Source organism: Hevea brasiliensis, chromosome 14 (assembly GCF_030052815.1).
Source record: "Hevea brasiliensis isolate MT/VB/25A 57/8 chromosome 14, ASM3005281v1, whole genome shotgun sequence".
Lineage (NCBI taxonomy): Eukaryota > Viridiplantae > Streptophyta > Magnoliopsida > Malpighiales > Euphorbiaceae > Hevea > Hevea brasiliensis.
The window spans coordinates 74,685,468-74,694,329 of NC_079506.1; the positions used below are offsets into that span (position 1 = coordinate 74,685,468).

At 29.0% G+C, this 8,862-nt stretch overlaps 1 long non-coding RNA gene across 1 annotated transcript; it reads right to left on the reverse strand.

The window, feature by feature from the left end:
• Positions 1 to 2,645: 2,645 nt before the first annotated feature.
• Positions 2,646 to 6,986, reverse strand: LOC131172471 (uncharacterized). The gene is made up of 2 exons (XR_009142943.1): positions 6,763 to 6,986; positions 2,646 to 2,921 (listed from the first exon to the last, which is right to left on the reverse strand). It is a non-coding gene; the product is annotated as an uncharacterized LOC131172471 (long non-coding RNA).
• Positions 6,987 to 8,862: the final 1,876 nt, after the last annotated feature.

The window sequence follows — 8,862 nt, forward strand, 5'->3', positions numbered from 1 at the left end:
GAAGATGCAGCATTGGCTGGCCGGATCGAGTAGTTCAAAATTTTCTTCACCATCATGTGGCGTATTCATATGCATGTTTGAGTCAAAGAGGATTTCTAATATGTGTTTCGGCGGAGTGCAAATAAAGTTTGTTGGCTATTTTTAATCGTGCGATATGTTGTGCCTTACCTGTAAGCTAAGTGCCATTATATAATGCAAGAGCAAGAGCTGTACGGACTTTGTATTACTTGCATAAAAGATGTTTGGCATTTTGTTCTCTAATGTTTTTGCATAAAGTTCATTATGGAAATGAGAGAGAATATTTTTAATAAAAAAATAACGAATATTGAATAGTCACTTTATTGTTAGAATTTAGTTTGTTAATTAAATTATATTTAATTTAATTAATATAATATGTGGCATGCATCATATTATTTTCAATATACTATAATGAATCCCAAATCGAAACAGTGATTTTGGGATTTTTTTTTTTCTTTTTTGTCTTTTTTGTTCTAAAGCTTTTAAAAAAATATTTATTTTTTCACAGAAATTAAGATATAATAAAATTTATCAATTAATAAATGATTTTTTAACATTTTTTTAATAAAGTCAAAAGCACATAACTGCTTTGTACAGAATTTAGCTCAAACATTAAGGCCATATTTGGTACAGGTAATTAAAATTATAGTGTAATTATAATTATATTACATATTTAATTATAATATAAAAAAAATTTGATATAATAAAATGAAAGCTATGTAAAGTAATTAATTATATTTAAAATAACGTAATGATCATTACATACAAAAATTAATGTCAATACTATCACCGCCATCACTACTCACTCTGTTACTACTATTATTACTCCTACTTTATCATCACTACCACTACTACCACTACCATCTTATTACTGCCATTGCTATCATTATCCCTTGACCATCATTATCACTAATTAGGTATTGTTACTTCTATCACCACCTAACCACTAGCACAATCACCATCTAACTACCACCGTTGCCATCACTATTATTACTTAATCACTACTATCACTCGACTGTTAATTATTGTAATCATTACTACTTATTAATAATATTATAAATAAATTAAATATCAAAATAAAAATTATCATTACATTACTATAGTTATATTTTTATTTTGCAACAAAATAAAGAAATGTAATGATAATTACATTATATCATAATTCTAATTGCATAAATAATTAATTATATTACATTATAATACACTTTACCAAACATAACCCAATTTATATTAGGATTAGTATAATTTTATCTTTTTCTTTTAATCTTTTTAAAAATTGTTACCTTTTTACATAAAAGTGTTAAACTCATTTATCAATTAATTCAATTTAAGAGATTAAGCGATAATAATATTTCTCAACTGATAAGTGATATATTAACTTTTTTTTTTTTTAATTTTCTTCAATGAATACAAAACACATGAACACGTTGTATAGAATTCAAATTCCAAGCACTTTAATTTTAGGATTGGCATTATCTTATGAGCAATAATTTTTTTTTTCTTTTTAATTTTTTTTACTTTTTAAAATTATTTTTATATTATTTACTTTTTTATATAATATAAAAATATACCTAAAAAAAACTTTTTTATTTTTGTTTACACTTTGTATAAGAATGCCAGTCCCTTCAGTGCTCCATCCCCTCCAGAGAACAATTTTTTTTTTCCATTTTTAATTTTTTTAATTTTAATTTATTTTAATTTTCAATTATTTAAGTATAACTTATATTATCGTTTATAATAGTGTAATAGAAAATGTGGATAAATTTAAAAAACTTATAGACAGAGGTATAGAAATATCTTCTCCTCCCTCATTTTTATCTTTTCTCTTTTTCTGAGCAATGATGAGCGTTCTCATCCATGACAACCCCTCTATTTTCTTATTTATCATTTTTTCTAATCACTCTTAGACTTGTATCCGTTCGGAATATAGTTTTTGGCATATCCATTTAAATCTATCATTGTTGATAATCTATCATTGGCATATTGCTCTTATTGGTAAATCTTAAATTTTTTTGATGTTTTATCTTATTTAATAGAGTTATTATATATTTTTGCTATTAAGATATTATGTTTTTTTTATTTATTTATTTAGAAAAGTAATCTACCAAGTATAGATTTTTCCTTGAACAAGAGATCTAAAATTTAAAAGTTATCTAATAGACTTGTAAAAAAACTATAGAGCCGAATAGTGGAATACGCAATCCATTTATTAGTTAATTTTCATATTCCTTTTTTTTTTTATTTTTTTTTATAAGTGATTAGTTTCATTTATACAAAAATATGATATTTGATTTATTCATCTCTTTTGTAATCCATTTCTAATTAATAAACATTTTTTTCCATTTCTATAAAAAGTATAACTTCTATTATCATTTTACTTTTCTTTTATATTTATTTAATTATTGAATTCAAATTAATTATTTTTTATTAAATAATTTAAGCAACCACGCTGCTTGTATATACTAGAACTATACCCTTTTCACTGATGGGATGGAGAATCCAAATATCTTTGTTCAAGTTTTGAAAACTAAAATTTAAGCAAATTGGTAAGCGATGTAAACCACACAAAGGTTTGGAAGCAAGAGAAAGTTAGGTGCTTGGAGAATATGGAACATGTAAAAGAAAGAGATTCGCAAAAACTAATTACTTGAGCAACTACTAATAAATATGTTCCGAGTAACAAAAGTTTAAGTAAATGAACAAGGAAGTGACAAATCACATGATTAAAGAATGCATTTTCTGCAGTTTAAGTAAAACTGCGTTTGACAGGTATTTCCCCTAGAGTTGCCTATTACACATATAACTATAATTTGTGTGCCAAGAATTGGCACTCCACATTTGCTTGACCTCATGCACATCATATTGACAAATTTTAATAATCTGACATTCAGCATGTGCTCAACCTGAAAAGGAAATAGGAAGCATATCAGTTCAGTAGACCAGAATTCATACCAACAAAATAAAAGATTTTGTTTTAAGAAATAAAAAGATTTTGTTCTCAAACTGCAAATATATTGAATCAAAGCAACGAACAACATCAAACTGGTATGCTCCTGCTTCCTTGACCTGATTTTCGCTTGTGTCATGTATCAATTTCAAAGGCAAAGAACCTAAAGATAAAGTGGAAACCTATTTAAGTCAGATTTCTGATTTGTCATGTGAGCTGCTTCTTGCTGTTTGCAAGTAAATCATGATGACAACAAAAATTATGAGTTGTGCCGTAAGAAGCCCACATTTTAAGTACAATCAAATCTGCTTCAGTCATATTGATTAGAATCCAAAATATCAAGAAGTGGAAATGCTTTCTCTGTTTACAAAGTTATACTCCAAAATGATTCAAAGATAACTGCCGAGGGTTTTATGGAAGAATCGCAAGACCTGAGAATGGAGATGAGGCAGACTGCAAAGGACAATAAAGAAGCAATATTGGATGAATTGTGATCCTTAATAGTGCATCTATTAGGGGACAAGGGCAAGGGAGTGTGTAGAGGAGAGAAGGCAACTGTTGCTGGAGGCAGCAGTAATGTGGAGAACAAGGCACTGTTACCCAACCCTAAACCCTTCAGTTAAGAAAAAGGAAGCTTTGGATCTTCATTTGAAATTGAAGGTATTTCTAAACTGTTACATAAAATAGAATTATCCGGATGCATGAAAAAAATTTTGAAGTTTACCAAGTAACTAGGGAGCATAAGGTGAACATTGCTAGCCTGTTTTTGGTAGAAAGGGCTGATTCTTGATTCCAAAATTTGGTTAGGAAGGGATCCAATTCGTGGGAGGCATTTGAGAAAGGGTTTTTTTAGTACGTTTAGGGAGCAAGAGTTCAATGACATTGTGGAGACTCTGATGAGAATTAGGCAAGAGAATTCTATAGTGTATAAAGATCAGTTTGAAGGGTTGAGAATAAGGATGGAAAAGGCAATGCCTTAGCTAGGAAAGGCATACTTCCTCTCTGGATTCACTGGAGGACTCAAGGAGGACATAAGGCCTATGATAAGGATGCTCAAACCTGCAAACTTATTTCAGGCTTTTGAAGTAGCAATACTTCAGGAACAACTATTGGAGACCAATAGGAGAGGCAAACCCATTTACAAACCATCTCTACGGCCTTTAGGCCAAATCAAGTTAGTAACCCTTCCCCAACTGTAAATTACAGCTCCCAACCTTATCAGTATAGCAACTATAGCTAGAATTATAGTCAGAACCATCCCTATCTTTTTAAACCTCCTGATGTGGATCACAACAGTAATCAGAAACCCTTCGGCCCTGCAACTAAAACTTGTTCCACAGCTAGCAACGCTTCAATCAATCAATCAATCTGTAGCTAGTTCTGTCAACCTTAGGAGTGCCACACTCCAAGACTCTTTTTCATTAACATATTATAACTAGAAAACAACTCCACTACCAGCAACATTAGCAGAAAATTATTTATCTACCATTTCATTAATAAGTTGTATTGCCCTTGGTAAACCCTTACATAATCACATTACAAAAGCAACTGCAATCATTTGGGAAAGAGCAATCCACTTCCATTTTTCTGAAGATCTTGCATGCTTCACATAGGATAGTACTAAGAGGGGAAATGTTTGCAGTTAGACATATCAATGAAATAACAAAAGTTATAGTCTCTTTTGTCCTTCCTGATTTTTGCATACATGACAACAAATGATCAGATACCTACCAAATCTAGGTACAGATACCAAACTGTTATACCGAAGAACTGGAATATCAAAATGAGTGAAATGAGCACATACATAAGAGAACACACACCATTTTGAGACTGTATATAGGAAATTGAAGTTATGTTACTTAGCACAATGTAGTATTAACACAAATTCACTAATATTGATAAGCAAGCACAACCTAAAACATGAGTTGAGCGACAGTTTGCCATATAAAGTAATAGCATCTAACTGGCAGCAAATTAATTGTACTCATATTGGAATGGAGTGAATCACAGATAACTCAAAACGTAACAAAGTCCTCTTGCACCTATTGTTCAGGTGTTGATTGTTAAAATCTCACTTCGTATCTACACCTTTAGAACTTTTAGAATAATTTCCTAGTTTTCTTAGAAAGAGATCGTCATTGTCTGATTGATGTGCCAGTGGTCATGGCATCTGCAGAGAATCCCTTGCCAACCATTTCATCAAGAAATTGACTTGCCCTTGGTACATGCTTGAGCTTAAGAAACTCTTGAACAATCACATTATTACAGTAATTATACAGTAAAGTCCACCCTCTCCCATTCCTCTAAAGACCTTGTATGCTTCATTTAGTAATCCTTCTTTGCAAAGTCCTTTAATCATTGTACAATATGCATAAACATCATGTTGTGAACCATTTTCAAAAAACCTAGAAAATAGTTCCTTGGCATCATTAATCTTCCCAGCTTTGCACATACCATTGATTGAAATATTATAGATCACAAGATCGAGCTCCAATTCGCCCTTTTCCATCTCTCTAAATACTGTGAGTGTCTCATCAAGGCCCCCCTATTTACACCAGTTATTAAGCAAAATTGAGAAAGTTATTATATCTGGCTGCTGATTCTGAGAACACACGTTCTTGTAAACCTCTTGTGCATGCCACAAGCTCCGTGCCTGACAAAAGAGCCAGGAACTAAACATTTTTTAGGTATTTCATTAAAAAGATCCTTTGCTTCATCTATCCTTTTGCTCTTCCAGCATCCATTAATCAAGATGTTGTAGCTAAAGGTATCAACTATTCCATCGCGTACCATCTGAGCAAATACTTTTCTAGCTTCATCCATTTGGCTATGCTGACAATATGCATTCATCAATGAACAGTAAGTGACAACATCAAGCTTTATGCCCATTTGAACCATCATATTGAAAATACCTTGAACCTCTGAAACCATTCCTTCCATAAAAAAGTGTCAATCAATAGATTGAAGGTAATAACATTTGGTGATATGTTCTGTCCCACTATTTCATTCAATAAAGTCAAAACTTCATTCCATTTTCCTAAATTGCAAAGACAATTAATTAAGGAGTTATAAGTGACCACATCAAGCTCCACACCTCTTGGAATCATTATTTTGATTATACATTGAACCTCTGTAATCATTCCTTTCTTAGAAAGACTTAACTATCAATACATTGAAGCTAACAACATTTGGTGATATGTTCTGCCCCACCTTTTCATTCAAAAAGGCCAAAGCTTGATTCCATTTGCCTATATTGCAAAGACCATGAATTACACAGTGAAATGCCTTTATTCCTCATTTGAGAGAAGAGGTCTAAAGCCTCAACAACTAGCTTATCCTTGCAAAGGGCATCGATGATTGTATTGTATGCCGTGGCATCTAGCTCACAACCTCTCTCAACCATTCCCTTTAGCAACCCAACAGCAACATTTATTTTACTATGACATCCTAAGCATAAACATCAGGTTGACAACGCTTGATCGATTTTACCCTTGTAAATGTCACAGTCGCTCCAATCCAAATTTGAGGATTTTCCCCAGAACAGAGAAGCCAGAATACACATGCTGTAAGTGGCAGAAGCAATTAATCAAGATGTTAAGAGAATAAATAATGGGTGAGATTTCCAACAATTCAGTTGTTTTGGATAAGGAAATGACAGTATGATACTGTTTCATTCTCACAAGAGCAGATAAAAATCGATTAAATTCAACCCTAGAAGATAGAGGATGCATATGAATAAGGAAGGTGATTTGAACTTAGATCTGAAGAAATGTGCATCTGGATTGATTGAACGGTACCCAATGGCCTTTGCAGTTGAAAGTGGAAGCTGAAGCTCCTCCAAGTCCATGGCTTGCAGTTGAAAGAGGAAGCTGAAGCTCCTCCAAGTCCAATGCTTCATTTTCATCGATCTCTCTGCAAATTTTTTTAGGTTTGTTTGGATCTGAGATAAACGTGGGAAAGGAAGGCTAACGTCTGATGAAGTGGTAAACTGGAAATAATCGCTGACTGCGTGCAAGGTTAGGTAAACCACGCGTATTTTTATTAGTAAAAAATTGCTTTTTAGTCACTAAAATATTCAAATTAACATATATGTCCCTCTATTTCTAAAACTCAACATGTTTGAAACCATACAATACAAAGCCCATATTTCCTTTAATTTATGGATGACTAAAAAAAATAGCACTCTTCAAATTTTTATAATTTTACCTTATATTATCAATTAAATATTAAAATTTTTAATTCTTATTAATTTTACTCTATTTTTAAAAATATTATACAAAAATATCACATAAGTATGATCTAATTGCAGTCAATATAAGAGAGGAAAATATACTTTTGAATAAAAGAAAAAAAAATATAAAAGAAAAAAAATATATTTAACTAAATGTAGTTACCTTATATTAATATATATATTTCACAAATTGCAGTTAAATAATTTTTTATTATTAACATATAAAATAAAAATATGAGATTAGGATATTTAAAAAAATTGAAAATATGTGTTTTTGGATAAAAATATATTATTTTAATATGCTAATATGAAAAATATTGCATATAAATTGTATTATTACATGATACTTGCATGACACTTCTGGTAGTGAAATAATTGTTTTATTGATGATAAGGTAGAATTAATAAGGGTAAAAAAATTTGGTATTTAATTAATTATTTTTTAGACATACAAAAATTTAAACATTATTGATTTTTTTTTAATTATCCCATTAATTTACCATTAATTGTTTAAGAAATGACTAATATGTCTTTAAAAATAAATTATTTTTCTGTATTTATCTTATGTTCACTCACACAAACCCACATAGTTATGAACATAAACTCATACAAGTCCTCCCTGTATTTTTACAATTTGATATCTAAATATTAAAATTATTTACAAATAACACCTTATAATCTACGCAATAATATTCAATTAACCTTTCAACAAATCTTCAGTAATATTTCAACTAATTTCAATAAAAATTCAACCAAAAAAACAATCTAACCAAAAAGAGAAATCAAAAGCAATATATGCGTGACAACAGAAGATAGAATTTGTAATTAATAAAAATATAATCATTAACTTATAAATAATTATAATATTTAAAAATTAATTTATTACAATATATGAATGATTTTATAATTAATTAAAAATTTTAAGGATCTAATGTAATTAATTCATATTTTTACTAATTATAACTTAAATTCAATTTTTTTTTTAATTTAATGTGATCCACATTTATCAAATTAATGGCTTATTTTGAGTTAGATGGAAGAAATTCTAGGAATGAAACCATTAACTTTTAAAAATTGATGGATATATGTGATAATTCAGAGATAAAACTATTTAATTTTGAAAACCAACGAACATATATGTTAATTAGGTTTAAATTATTTAATTATTATTTCTATTAAAATAATTTTGTAATAATTTTATTCACTGTTTTAACTACAGCGTTGTGATCATTTAATGATGTCGTGGTTCTTTATTTTCTTTTTTTTTTTAATATAATTTTTATTTTATTACTAAAAATAAAGACTTTTATTAAAAATAAAGACTTTCTTTTTAATTCTTACATAATATATTATTGAATTTTTTTAATAAGCTACTCCACTTTTTTATTTTTCAATTAGTTGAATTTTTTTGAGTTAGAAAGAACGGTTGAGGCCCTTCAAATTTTTATTTAGGCTTTTATTTTATTAATTAGATTTTCAAAATTTTATTTATTTATTTTTATTTTTAAACCACATAAGTGTTGATATATAAATTCAAATTATTCTTTTTAGTAATTTATTTTTCTGTTATTGTCATTTTAATAGTTTTAAATTTAATTATTATGTTAATTATTATTATTATTATTATTATTATTATTATTATTATTATTATTGTTAAGATGACTTTA